This window comes from Amphiprion ocellaris, chromosome 20 (genome assembly GCF_022539595.1).
Source record: "Amphiprion ocellaris isolate individual 3 ecotype Okinawa chromosome 20, ASM2253959v1, whole genome shotgun sequence".
Taxonomy (NCBI): Eukaryota; Metazoa; Chordata; class Actinopteri; family Pomacentridae; genus Amphiprion; species Amphiprion ocellaris.
This window is the reverse complement of record NC_072785.1, coordinates 1,862,701-1,877,577: the sequence shown is the minus strand read 5'-3', so window position 1 is coordinate 1,877,577 and position 14,877 is coordinate 1,862,701. Positions and strand designations below refer to the sequence as shown.

Here is a 14,877-nt window from a genome sequence, read left to right as displayed (position 1 = left end):
CGGCCCATTACAAGGGCCCCACTGCTGCTGACGCGGCTACAATTCGCAATTTGTCCTCACTTATGAACATCATCGAAAGATTTTTAAAAACTCCTTCACCTGAGGCAACAACTCACTCCCAACATAGAGGGCCCAAATGATCATTTCTACATTAGTAATATATGAACATATTTCCTAAGACAGTGGTTCCCAACTGTTGTATTTTCTTGCAATGCCCTAAGTACGAAGTAATGTCTTATTGTGACAGCTCAGTACAGGGTACATGCAAGTTCTAACCAGTTTAAATGAAGTGTGATCGCTCCATCCTGAAACTGTTCCAATGGGATTATCATTACAGGAGGAGATGGGGGATGAAATATTCAGTGTATTTGTAATTGAACTTGTCGCTCCAGATGGGATATTTAAATAGCAAAATATGATCTGTTGTAGAAATGGAAAGAGTTAAAGATGCCATGTTCTGTACTTTAGGGGGACATGATTATCTCTGTTGTGCATCACAGAAATAAATTAAATCTGAATGAAGATGCCTCAGAAGTTCATTACATATGTAGCTTTCCTTCAGTAAGTAACCATCTGAACCCCAAGCAGTTTCTTACCACATTTTTCCTTACTGTGGGCTCATTTTTCATTGCAATATAAAGCCCTGCACCAGGGTATATCAATACCAGAGAAAATGGGCCTTTGTATACTATAGATATGTCATTATATTTAGCTAGATTATTATTATTTTTTGCACAAAACACTGCATATCAAGTCCAGAACGATATATCACCCTGCTGAATGTATCTTCCAACTAACTTAATGACAGCCTGCTCCTCACTATACTCTTTTTGAGCCATGCTGCATTTATATTATTGATCAAGTGTGTTTTATTTTCCTCTCACTCTTTCTTTTCTCTTCTCTCTGCGTAAAAACAGCTTGCAATTCATCTAAAAAGTCCCTGTGTTACTGTCACATGACTATTGTTTGGTCAGTCACGGCTTTTTTAGTTGTGCTGAGGAATGCAGAATTCTGAGTTTTTTACAGAAACTGATGCAAACTGATTCATTGTTGGCTATTTTTTGTATGAGAAAACAGTCGTTTTGATAAAAGAAATCACAATTTTGAGCTTCAAATTGGTTAATTTTTTTGACAGAGCTGCATGTCACACCTGTTTAGTTCAAGGACTGACAGAAAAGCAGATAAATCTGATGATTCTACCTGAGTTCACAGTTTCTGGATCTGATAAACAGTGTGATTTTGGCAATTTGTTCAAGACAACATACCTTTCATGCCTTTTTGGGGTTCAGGGGGTTACCGTAATGTTGTGTCATTTGTTTGTGTATCCATTGGTGCACTGGGCCATAAAAAAAATAATAATAATGTGGCATAGTTATAATAATGCCAGTTTGCCAGGATGTCCACAAATCTAGGCTAAAACCATCAGACTCAAAAGAAAATATGTGTACCTGCATATACTTAGTGTTCCAGCTGCTCATATGAAAAGGATTTTCTCTTTTGAAGGCTTGAATTTTCTATGTCACCATAATGGTTCGTAAACAAGCCTATACCTTGGACTTTTTTCAGTCAAAAGGTAGAAAAGGGAAAAAAAAAACATTTAGGCAAGAAAAGCACTGAGAGCTCAGTACTCTGCCAAGACTGTTCATTCCTCCATATGCCATTGTCACAAATGCAGCCTATTTTTGTAAAAATGCAGCATTTTTTTTTTCATAAGTTACTGATGATCAGGAATCACAGCACTATAGAATGTGGCTCTTTTGCAATGCTTTGTTTTGTTAGTGTTAAAATAATCATTCCTTCCTTACACTCTGCTGCTGTCCAACGCAAAGCATGTGTATAAACTTCTAAGCACATATCTGGTATAGGAACAAGCTCTTACGGTGTTTCCTGATGAAAGGAGTGAAGGACAGAAAGGTCAGTTTGTGTTCAAAATAAGGCTGATGGCTGAAGTTCAAGGCTTTGTGAAACATCAGTACACTTCACTGTTCTCTGACTGGGGTTTGCTACATTGCGCGATATTTAGCAGGCGGCGGGAATTGATGGGACTCAGAAACACCACCACAATTTAATCAATTGTTTCTTGTATCATTTCAGATGGATAAGTCTGTAGTAGGATTGCAATCATGTGATCGTCAGCAGGGCGCTGATGTAGCGTTCACTTATTGTCATGGTTACGGTGACACTGTGTCAGATGCTATCTCGCAATGGGAAATCCTTAACAAATCCGTGGATCCAGGCTACAAGCCACATCACTGCCAAAATCTAATGAGGTGTTCCTTGTGTCACTTCTGACCGCCCCTGAACATTTCATCCAAATCCATTAGTCCATTTTTCAGTAGTGTTACACACAGAAGGAAGAAAGGATTCACATACGCCGATCATCACGTAACTCCGCCAAGGAACGCAGCAGAGTTATGTGATGATCAGCGTTCGTGATTATAGTAGGACAACCAGTTTGCAAGGAAACAACATCCTGATGGTAAAAATTGCCTCAAACCGCTGAGAGAAATAAATAAAATAATCTGTCTGGGGCTTTAGGCACCTTTAATCTGAAATAGTTTAAAGGCCTAATAATGTAAATCAATGCAGTATTTCACAGAGGTGAGAGAATAGCCTGAACAATAAACATGACTCCATGTAGCAGAATTTATTCCTTTAAGTTCCCAGTAATCATTACAGCCCCTCTTATTTATCTCATAACTCCCTGGGAGCCAGCGCTCTAGAAGATGGGTTGGATCTATTGATATTATGTAATAGACAAATCAATAGTTAATTAATCAGAAAATACATACATTTAGTAAATAATGGCAGATACATTAATGGAGAATCAGATTCTAAAAGTGTTGGACTGCGGTCGGTTCTTTACTAACTGGTCAAATGTTTAATCAGTTGATTTATAGGCTGAGTTAAAATTGCACCACGTTTAACAGAGTTCACTGATATGAATCCCTGATTGATGTCAGAAACAAACTGGCCTGCAAATTACATGCAGAGGTGCCGCTCTGTCTGTGTCAAATCTGATTAACTCCTTGAAAAAGCACATAAAATACTCTATTAAAAATTCACAACGCTGTCAGTCAGTGAAATATGACGGAATTGCTTTCCTCCTCTTTGATGAAAGTAGTGATGTTTGTTGATAACACGTCTCATTCTGCTTACCGAATGCTGTAAATCCAGCTGCTGATGGCAAAAACAAGATGCTGAAGCACGAAAAACACCAGAAACACTCCAGAGAGACATAAATGAAGAAACAGGGCGGGTTCTATATTTAGCTTCAGTGTGGAGTTAGCTCCTCTGATGAGCCAAATGAAAAGTTGCTCCACATTTGCATGATGTATGACTTTTGTTGTCTGGCAGTATAATATGTGTCATCAGTTAATTAGACGGAGAAAAAACATCCCTCTATCAATAGCTGCTTTGATCAATAAAACATGAGAGCTTTCGTCAGCAGTCACTCAGTTGCATTCTAAAAAAAGACGATTGGTTTTTTTTTGTCTTTCCTGTTTGAAATGAGGGGGATGTATTTTCAGTAGATCTCTTATTCAGTACACATCACTGGGATTTTTAATCATCTTTGAATAATGTCTAAGTGTCTTGTTTATGTGGTATTAATTGGTATTAGTGGTGGGACACAATTAAAAAAATTAATTAATTAGAGGCTTTATGATTAATTAATCGTGACTAATTGCTACAATATTTGACACAATAAGCAAAGTTTTTCAATTCAAATAAATTCTGGTTGACGACTGAATCAATGACTAAACATATACGTGAACTTAAACAACAAAAATGTTTGTTTCATTTGTATTTATCTGCATTTTTCATCTGTCTACTACATTCACAGATTACTGCAAACTCAAAGTGCAATTATAGCGATTACATTCAACATTTTAAGACTTTCTGTAAACTTGAGCACTTTCAGTGTCTTGAAAAGTGGTCTATTATGGGCTGACTACAATGTTTGCTGGTACCAGGACTGTCGTAGCTAACGTTAGCTCTGGTGCTAACAACAACACGTGTTTATTGAGGTGATACCGTCTGCTTGGCAAATTGCACACAACCATGCTTTCATCCAAGCTGCCATCAGAAACCTTTTAAAAGAAAACTTTCCACCTAACGAGCTCATTGTGGTCTCGTCTTCCTTCCTGTTCACCAAACTTTCCTGTGCTGACATCACTCAATGTGTCCATGTGAACAAATGCATTACTTTTTTAACGCGTTATTTTTTTCTGTAATTAATCAAAATTAAAGTCCCAGCACCAATTTGGGCTAATTATTAATTATTTTTCTGACTCTGTGGCCTCATGTACTGCATTATTTTTTCCTATAATTTCCTATAATAATAGAATAACACAAGAGTGTCAGTATTTCACCCACACTTGTCTTCCAAGATGTAAAGTTTTATGTTTTTTTTTCCTGGAAACGAGCTTGTACAGTCACTTTAGAAAATATCCAGACCCCTTTGCACACTATATTTTTCTTGCAGACTTAATTTTAAAAGTATATTCTTTGCCACTGTTAGTGCAATAAAAAGTAAAGACCTAGTTTGGGACTTTTTCCAAAATTATGAAAGATCAAAAACTGAAACCATTCATTTACATCAGTATTTAAAGGCTTAATATAGTAATCTGTAGTTGGACCTTCCGACTGCAGCTGCAGCTTCAGTTCTCCTCAGGTAAGTTTGTAGAAGATTTGCAAATCACACCTGGATTTCAGTCGTTTATCTCATTCTTCCTGGAAGATCCTCAAGCTGTGTCAGATTGCCATCTTCAGGTCTCTACACGGATGATCTGTGGGGTTTAAGCTCTGACTGGGCCACTCCAGGACAGTGAGACTTGCCCTCAAGTCATGCCGGTGTTGTCTTGGCTGTGTGCCTTGGATCATTGTGGTGCTGAAAGGTGAACCATGGCCCAAGTGTCAGATTGCTGCACTCTGAAGCAGGTTTTTTTCAAGGACCTCTTTTGGCTGTAGTCCTTCTTCCCTCAGTTACGACCGGTCTCCCTGACCCTGCTGTTGAGCATGCTGCCCTCATCTGTGCCACAGTAGTTTTATCTACAGACAGCTCCTTGCACTTCATGGCTCGCTTTCTGTGCTGTCATGCAGCATTACTGTGATATCTTATATGCACAGGTAGGTGCCTTTTCACTAAGGCATTACAGTTTATGTAGTGTAGACAGATGGTGAAAAATGACCGCTGTATGCATGTAGAATTAAATCTACAATACAATAAAACATGCATAGATTGAAGGTGTCTCGTATTCCCGAGTTTTATTGCATGAACTCTGATTTCATATGTCAAAGTGTCTCTCAGGATTTACTAACTCTGATCTCCAGCAGTGATACTGTTTGTAGTCTAATTAGGCGCCTGTAATCTAAATGCTCATGTTGAGTAGTGTTTAGAAAATAATATCTTGCTGTTGACAGTCACTGTGCATTTTTAAGCCCAGGCAGTGAATTGAGGTATATTATTCTCATTATAGTCATTAATATGACACAAACTCTTATTTGCTCAAGAAAGTCAGCATGCAATGTCACATCTTTATGTTGGATGCATGCCTTCCTGCTGCACTACAAAACACATAATTCAGGTTCATCATTTTTAGGACTCACATACTTATGCTGAAACAAAATAAACAAAAGCCAACTTTGCAGATGTTATTGATGCCAAGCAATAGAAGTTAAACTGTGTAGAAATTGCACAAGAATGAGGAGTTTATTCTTGTCAGGGAGTCAAATGTCAGCAGGTAAGCCCATGCTGTATTGATAGATTCATCTTGTTGGCCTGTTAGATTTTGATATTCATTTCATTTTTCAGTACAGAGAATTGCTCGTGTCTACTCTTCCGAGGATCTTCTGAAGCCCATTGAATATTCACAAAAATGCCAGGTTTAGATTATTTTGTTTCTTCTATAGAATAAATTGTAATGAGTCTCCCACAGAGCAATGTCTATATTAAGTTCTTCCACAGCACAATTTAACCATTGCCAGTATACACTGATGAGCCCAAACAGTAAAACTACTCATACCACCGCCTCTCTGTGAGTCCTAGTCCTAGACCTTTACGTTTAAGCTGTTATCTGGGTCATTGTATCATGAACCTTTTTGTTTGTTTGTTTCTGTATCTCACCACAGGATTCTGGCCGTAGAGACATCTGTTCATCATTGTGTAGGGGAGGTTGTCTGAAAACTAGTAATATCAGAACCATCATAGTGCAATACTGTATAGCTGAAGTGTTGATGTATAGTTCCCTACTTGCAAATGTGGCTAACCAACTAAAGCTCTGCCCAACCTCCATATGCCACTCCAAAACAAGGGGCCCCTGATGCCCACTTTGACTCAGGCTACCCCAAAGTTGAGGATCTGTGTGAGAAGGCAGTGCCTTTTTGAAAGCAAATCTTTTGTTTTGTGTGCATCTTTTTTTACCAAATGGGATGTAAAGTCAGCAGCATCTTAGAGACAATGCAGATATTTCCTGTCATTTCAAAACAGGATTACGCTTTGACACACAAAGAAACAACTAGCATAATTGAAAAGGGTAAATCCTGTTGATATATGGTAGGTCCATGTTATTAAGTTAGTCAACCGAAAGGAGTATAACAATAAGTGAAGAAGATATTACTTAACAGAAGAGTGATCTGTCTTCATAACATTATGACTGCAGTATGTACAAATGTCCAGCAAGTATAATTACAAAGCTCTGGTCCTGTTCTTTCTCTTGATGTGATATCAGCACATCAACACATTGCATAGGAATTAACATATATATGCAATGACAAATTCATAAGTAATTTAAACCAGAATAACAGGAGTGGAGATGGAAGCATTGCAGTGTGCAGGTTGTTACTTATGATTACATTTGATGTAAGTTCAAAATGATTCTTCTTACAACACTTCATTGCACAGATAAGCAATGTTGGAAAGGTCAAGTCATGCAGCGGTTTTATTTGATATGCTCTACACCTTGCAGCAACGAACACTTCAAAAGAACGTTTTGGCTCATCAGCATCAGCAGGAAGTAAGGTGTCTTTTAAATAGAGAGGTGAAAAGTCACAGTCTCAGCATAGGGGTGGTAGCGGACCTAATGGTACGTTTCCACTAGATCTGTCAATTTCCTGCATCCCATTCATTGTGTATGTGAAATGCAGCACGTTGCATGCTGGTCCGGTTGCGATGCATTTCGAGCTGCGATCCGGTGCATCTCTCTGGAGCAGGCTGCAGCTCATTTTTATAAAGTAGACTCGATTTCTACTTTATGCAAATTCAGTGTGGCGTGTGAAGATCCGACGCATCGCGAAACTTTCATCAAACGTCTAAACTAACCGTCGGCGAACTAAAACGAGGACAGATTCAGCTACCGCGCAGCTTATTTCTCGCCTCAAATGCTTTCAAAAAAACTTTTCGCTGAACGGTTTTTGTAATGAAAGAGAAAATTTGCGACCGAGCCACCATGTTGGTCGGGCTTGAAATCCAGGAGCAGACAGCCCCTGAGTCGATGCATTTGTCCAGTCTGGGGCAGGCAGGATAGTTGGAGAAGAAGGTCAGCAGGAGCTGAACATCAGCTAGTGGCCTCAAGTACATGTCCACCAAGAAGGTGATTTTCAGAACTTTCCTGCCTCTTTGACAGACTCATGTTCTGTCAGACTTACCACTCTTCCCCTTTATCTTAACCTCTCAAAATATCAAACTTTAAGGAGCCCCTGTAGCTCAACAGGTTGACTGGGTGACCCATAAATAAATAGTCCTAACGCAGTGGTCATGGGTTCGAGTTTGACCCCGTCTTTCCCTCACTCTTCTCCCCAACTTTTCTGTCTCTCTCTCTCCACTGTGCACTATAATAAAGGCAAAAAGACCTCAAAAAAAAAAAATAGCTATCCTGTATTTGAGTTTTACCTTGGCCCACCCTGGTCCCTAAATGTATTAAACACAGAAAAAATATATACAATAACACCTTTCAGGGCATTAGAGTGTAGGACATCATTTTGGCATGTATGGGAGCACGAAATTAGGTATGTAGAAGTTTGGCGTGTTGCACAGCAATGAGCACAAACAGCTGAGAAGTCCTGAAAACATTTACCAGTCAGTTCAACCAATATAAATCTTATTATACCTTTCAATTAGTGGCATTCTCATATGGTCAGATAGGGACCTCCCTTTACTTCTAGCAGCCTCAGAGGGCTATTATAACACAGTTTATTGGTGGGGTAGCTGCAATTTTGCACTAACAAATAACACAAGTCTATATTTGGAAGGTGGAGGGGACGTAGGAGGCATAAGTTAGCAGACTTGCACCCAGAAGACTTGAGTTTATGTCCCACCTCAGACCATCGTTCCAGTTTGACTTTTTGACTTTTACTGTCCTTGCTCAGTGTTTGGTTAAGTTCAGGCACAAAAACTAACAAGTAAGGTATAAAAAAGCATAAATTAAAATACACACTGTTGCTACATTTACCAAATGCTCCATTTCTCCATCAGAGATTTTACATGCACTCTCATGCACGCTACAAGAGCCGTAGTTCTGAAGGGTTAGTTTCTGTTTATCATAGATTATAATGGATGATAATGGACAATGGGCTGACTGAGCCTACCAGAAGGTGGATGAGGTCTCTGCTGGCCCATATGTATGGTAATGATATGTGCTGATAATGGACCATTTAATGGCCTGGTAACTTCTTATTCGGGTGGTCTGTCACCACCCACACTGATTATTTCATGGAGGCAGTATACACGGGTGTAAACCCAAAATGTATTGTACTGGCAGACATATCACTAGAAAAGTGTTGTATATTCTTTTCTCATCAGTGCTGTCTTGTGGCCATAAACTCAGGGTATTTTGGGTTTTTCTACAGTGTCCGACATCAAAGGCCCTTTTCCATTGCAGGAAGTTGGAGAACGTTATTTGTGTAGTTTCCAACTTCAAGAAGTGCTCCTGTAGAACCCACAATGGAAAGTAGCCTAGTGTTGTGGTCATTGGATTTCATGAACAAGAGATCCAGCTTGTAGTTTTGGTGATATCTTCCGGAACTGTTGGACAGACAGGAAAACAACAGAGTCTAACAAATCAGTTGATAGAAGCTTTCTTTGGGCAAGCTTACTAAAAGTCCCCTCAATGTAGAGTGCTAATGTGTTCCACAAGTATTTATAGCACAAATGTAAATGGTTCAATTCAATATGCGATCCATAAATTACACCCAGTATTTTTTAACACAACTGGGCCAGTTGGAGATGAAAGATGATAGCGTATATCAGTTCCAACGCATCCAAAGTAATTAACACATTAGATAGACGGGAAACTGAGTCATATTGGCCCTGCATGAGCAAACAGCTGTCCAATCATCACTGTCAACTGCACATCCAGTATCTGTTACTCAAAACTCAACTGAAGAGGCTGCGTAGGCTGCAGAATGTACCGTCTGCGTCTGCTCCCATTGTAAGCACACATTTACATTTGTAGTGATTACTCATGTTATTGTGTTTTTACTTGAGCCAAAATAAAATGCTGCTTTATCAAACTGTGCTCGATAAATCTCCTTCACACTGGAGAACATAGAGGGGCCAATTTATAAGACTGTCGGCAAAAGCCAGTCGACATCTAAGAAGGCCTTGGGCTTTCACTAAGTTAATAGCAAGTAAGAAAGAAATTGCAGGTCATAAAGTCATAGAAAGCTGAGAGTTAGGTTGGTTTTTTTCTCCTTGACTTACAGAAAACAGTCAAGCTGCCCTTCTATTCTCAGTCAATACTGTTAAATCAAGCCAGACATTTTTTTCAGGTGGCTGCCATCTTTTTGGTGATGAAGAAATTTTTCCTTCACAGTCTTGAATGGGGGTTAACGATGAGATTCATCGAGACCACACTCTGTTTGAGTCTTTGTTATCCTCGGATGATGGCTCAGGTATGATTGTGAGCTTTGAGCTGAAATGCTTTTATGAGACACAGTGATATCCCGCTTGCTTTGCCAGAGATACTGTTACCCTCTCTGCACTTCCATTTAACAATAACTAACAACTTGAACTGGTTTGATTGCTTTCATACCTTTACACTTATCTTCCCTGGAGGTTTATACAGATGTAAATTGTATCAGCACTGCAAATATGGAGAACTGCTAAACATTAAACCCCATTCTCTGAGCCAAAGGCTCTGCGGCCTGAGCCTATTGATTGAAGAATTCAGTCTTTTGGCAAAACCTTAAGCAATTTTCACTTTGTTAAATGCAATATGTAGATCTCATTTCACCTTTTGGCAAAATTCTAAACACATTCTCATTCACTGAAACACATGTTGTACTACCATGCACTTGTGATGCATCTGAGCAGAATTACAGCACAGATGACAGTCCTTACAAACAATGAGTCAAAAAATCATGACAATTATTGCTGGAACCCGTTCAGAGTGGACAAGTGGAGGTGAGAAAGAGGAGAAAGACGGGGAAAGCAAGACCAAGAAACAGTAATTTCAGATGAAATTTGAATAACTGTGACAGGAGCCTCCTCTCTGTTCCAACTCGTCACATAAGACAACTATGTCAGGACCCCTTGGTGTTGCATTTCAACGCACTGGGTGGATTTTGGCTTTGCTTTTCAAAGTGCAGGGTGGTTTGATAGACCAATAAAAATCTGTGAATGTCAAAAATAGACGCCATGAGTCCATAGCTAAAAGTTGTGTTGTCACTGTTACTCGGCAGTGGGAAGTTTGTCTTGTAATATATTAATGTTGTGAATCAATGTATTTTAACCCAAACCGAGATCTTTTCCTAAACTTAACCAAGTGGTGTTTGGTGCCCAAACAGTGAGTGATATAGAGACTTAAAGCTGTAGTATGCAGAAATTAGGAAAAAGCAAAAAGAAAAGCAAAACAAAAATACAATATACAACAATATAGAGCTCCCTACCTGCAGCTCTTCCAAATGTTTAAAGTGTGTCCTACTATACAAACGTGTGCAGTTAAACTTAAAGTCAGCATGCGATGGCTGTCACCTGAGTTTTGAAAGTCGGCCTCATGAGTCCAAGTCACTGAAAAGCCCTGGAACTGTCTAAAATCTCTCGCCTTGGGCTAGATCCATAAATTAAAGTCAGTAGGCAGTGAAGAAGTCTAGTTTACTCTCAGACCAGTTGATTTACAACATGCTGAACGGTTAGCATGGACTATTTACTGAATGATGCCATAAAATACTACCTACCTGAAATTCAGGTCACAAAATCAAATGAAAGTAGTCGTCTCACATGGGACACGGACCTACTGGGTGAAATTCTTGTGACTTACACCGCCACCAGCCCTGTAACCTTTTTAGGAGGCTTTTTTAAAAACTGTAAAAACTCCTATACGTCTGTCAGCACTGAATCTTGATGGGGGTGAAGCTGACACCAGAGGACACCGTGTGCGTATTTCTTAGATGGTAGTGGCTTTGACAAAATGGCAGTTTTTGACACCCTGGTAATGAGAATAGGTTGGTGGTATACCGTGTACTTGTTCATGGAATGACAACGAGGGAAGCAAGACAGAGTACAAGCCATTCTCAGAAGACTCTCTGTGATCATCTTCACTGAGTGAGCAACACAGAGGAACATTTCCAGCAACCATCACTCCTGTGTTCTAATGCTACATTGTGTTAGCTAATATTGTTGAAAGGCTCATTGATGATTAGAAAACCTTTGTGCAGTTATGTTAGCACATGGATAAAAGTGTGAGTTTTCATGGAAAACATGAGGTTGTCTGAGTGACCCCAAACTTTTGAACAGTAGTGTACATTATGCAAAAACTAAACTTTTTTATGGTGCTGAATGTCCCAAACACTGTGCTTCAGTATATAACAAATGTTAAGTAGTGTTCTGGTTTTTATTACTCCGCCAAGGAATGCAGCCTTGGTTTGTCCGTTGGTTTGTCTGTGAGCAACATTACTCAAAAAGAGATTTCGATTAAATTTTCAGGGAAGGTCAGAAATGACAAAAGGACCAAGTGATTACATTGTGGCAGTGATGTGGCTTATAGTCTGGATCCACAGATTTGTTGAAGATGTCTGTATCATTGTGAGATAGCGGCATAGCATCACTGTAATTATAGGCGCTTTTCTGATAGCACCTACTCGGCTCAACTCTTCTTGACTTGATTTAGGTCGTTTTCCACCTCATCGTGAGTGGAGTCGTCATAACATGGTGGCCCGGCCACGGTGTTAGCGTTGATGGCTAACTAGCTAGCTCATTGTCTGCATACAAGAGACAATGACGTTACTTTCAAAATATACTTGTTTGTTTAAAGTGAGCTTGTCACCAATGGGATAAATGATGTAAAGGTTTCTTGAAGTCACAAAACCGTTTCGTTCAGGAGTCGCTCATGTGTCGTCACTCCCTGTCCAATCAGTGGTCTGGACTCTGTAGACGTCACATTATCGGCTCGACTCAGCTCGCTTGGAACCCCGGCCAAGTAGGTACTAAAATAGTACCTGGTACCAGGTACTACGTTCTAATGGAAAACCTCACAAACCGAGTAGAGTCGAGCCGAGTAGGTACTGGTGGAAAAGTACCATACAACTACAAGTGAACACTACGTCAGCTGCCGGCTGACAATCACATGATTGTGACCCTACTACAAAATGACTGCTGCAGACCACACATTTTTTAAAGATTTCATCCATCGGAAATCATACAACAACTGAGCAGCCTTGGCAGAGTACTGCGCTCTCTGAGTGCTTTTCTTGTTGGCTATGTGTATGAGCTGGAAGCGCTGTTTGATTTTACGCAGATTTTTAAAAAAATAAATTAAAAAAAAATGTTTTGAGGCGATTATTGAATTTTGCCTTAAGAGTACGAGGTTTTGTTAATGTAGTGTGAGATGTGGGTTTTGTGTGCATAGTTTTGTGTAAAGGCTGGAAGCTTTCAAGAAAGCAATTGTGAAACATTAGAATAAAATTGCCCTGAAAAAGCCATTCATGTATTAAAATGAAATTCAACACCACTTCTCCATGAAAACACAATGATGTTGAAAGCTTTTATATTAGAGCACTAACCACAACATTGAGTCTAATTACGGAGCTGCTGGAGTTTCTTTTATTATTTATTAATTTATTTTTCTCAGCACATCACTGTGAAATTGCTTGGCTCTTCTCTAAAGTTTGAAATGCACCAGCACTAAACATTTTGGCAGCCTGCATCTTTGTCTGGCAAAAGTTGATGAGATGACAAAATGAATGTTTGATGATAATTGTTGTTCATGAGTTTGATGTACAATTATGCCTGTGTAACTGTTGGGATTTCTCTCGTTCATTTAATCACTTTTCAAGCATCTTAGCACTGATCAATAATAACCAGCCTGGTAAACTGATCTGACATACATCCTCTACAGCAGGATCATTTGTCTTACCAATCGTATTAGATCAATAACCAATGATCAAGTTTAGGATTCATTTCAGGATTTAGTATGCTAGAAGCTTTTTAACTTAAGCTAACACTCTGAAACTGTATTATTTTGTTGCATTCTTGTAATTTTAAAAGACCATAATACACCCCGAGCAGTAAAATATGGCCTTTCTGAATTTCTGACACATAAAATATTTTCCATTTTACAGAAGGAACTATTGGCAGTACCAGAAATTTAGACACAGCTCCTGGCTCAAGGGTATTTCTATTTTTTACTATTTTCTACAGTGTAGGACAAAACCGAACATCCTCAAAACTAAAGAATAGCATTTATGGAATCATGTAGTAAATAAAAGGAAAAATATGTTTGGCTTTAGTTAAAGTAGTCACCATTTGACAAGAAGAGGCAATATCTTGAAAAGTTTCATGGGGTACTAACCTAAATTATCTTTTGGCATGGTTGCAACAACCACCCCACTAAGTAAAGGAACAACAGTTCATTATTATCTAAAGACATGAAAGATAGTCAGTCCAGAAAACATCAATATCTTTAAATCGCTTTCATCCAGTTCAGTTGCAAAAGCTCCCGGTTTTAATTTGAAAACTCAATTATTTGTCAATTATTTGTTGATAACCTACTTTTCATAACAAAACAAAGCAAAAAAAAAAAATAGCATTGGGAAGCATTTAATAAAAATTATCTGATTAATTCTAGGCTTTGTAATTAATTAATCACAATTAATCAGATTTTTGTCAAATAGCAATATTTGACACAATAAGCAAAGTTTTTCAATTCAAATAAATTTTAGTTGATGACTGAATCGATGAATAGACATATAAGTGAACTTAAATAACAAAAATGTTGATGTTTCATTTATATTTACCCGCATTTTTCTTCTGTCTACAAGATCACAGATTACTGCAAACTCAAAGTGCAAATATAGCGATTATATTCAACATTTTAAGAAGATTTTTAAAAGAAAACTTTTGGCCCAACCAGCTCAATGCGATCTCATGTTTCTTCACTGTTCATCAAACTTTCTTGTAAGCGGGCATCACTCAGTGAATCCTGTGTATTTTCTTCATGGCTGGCAACAGACTTTAGGTGCACTACCGCCACCTACTGGGCTGCAGTGTGCATCAGGGTTACTGGTGTGCCGGAAATTAGGGAACTGAGAACGGTATGGTTAAATGTGGGTTTTTTGGTTTTTTTTTTTGAGTAATGTTGTGCACAGACAGACAGATTGACAGATCAATAAAAGCAAAAACATACGCCGATTGTCACATAACTGCTACGTTCCTTGGCAGCGTAAACATCCATATCATAGCAAACAAAAAGAGCTGCACCTCCAAGGTGTTCTCAAGCTCCCAGCAGGGCGTTTCCAGGAAAGCGTCTGACATTGTAAGCTGGTAAAGAAAATGCTTCGTGGACACAGCTAATAACGCTTACCTTGTAACCATAGTAACCATACACAAAGATGGCAACAGCTATAGCTTGAAAATGCTTCGAAGATCCATAAACAAAGAAT

At 38.8% G+C, this 14,877-nt stretch overlaps 1 protein-coding gene across 2 annotated transcripts in view; it reads right to left on the bottom strand.

Annotated features, from left to right (window-relative positions):
* The window catches only part of LOC111574422 (leucine-rich repeat and fibronectin type-III domain-containing protein 2), a 216,486-nt gene that overhangs the window by 115,259 nt on the left and 86,350 nt on the right, over positions 1 to 14,877 (bottom strand). The gene's annotated exons all lie outside the window — the stretch shown is intronic.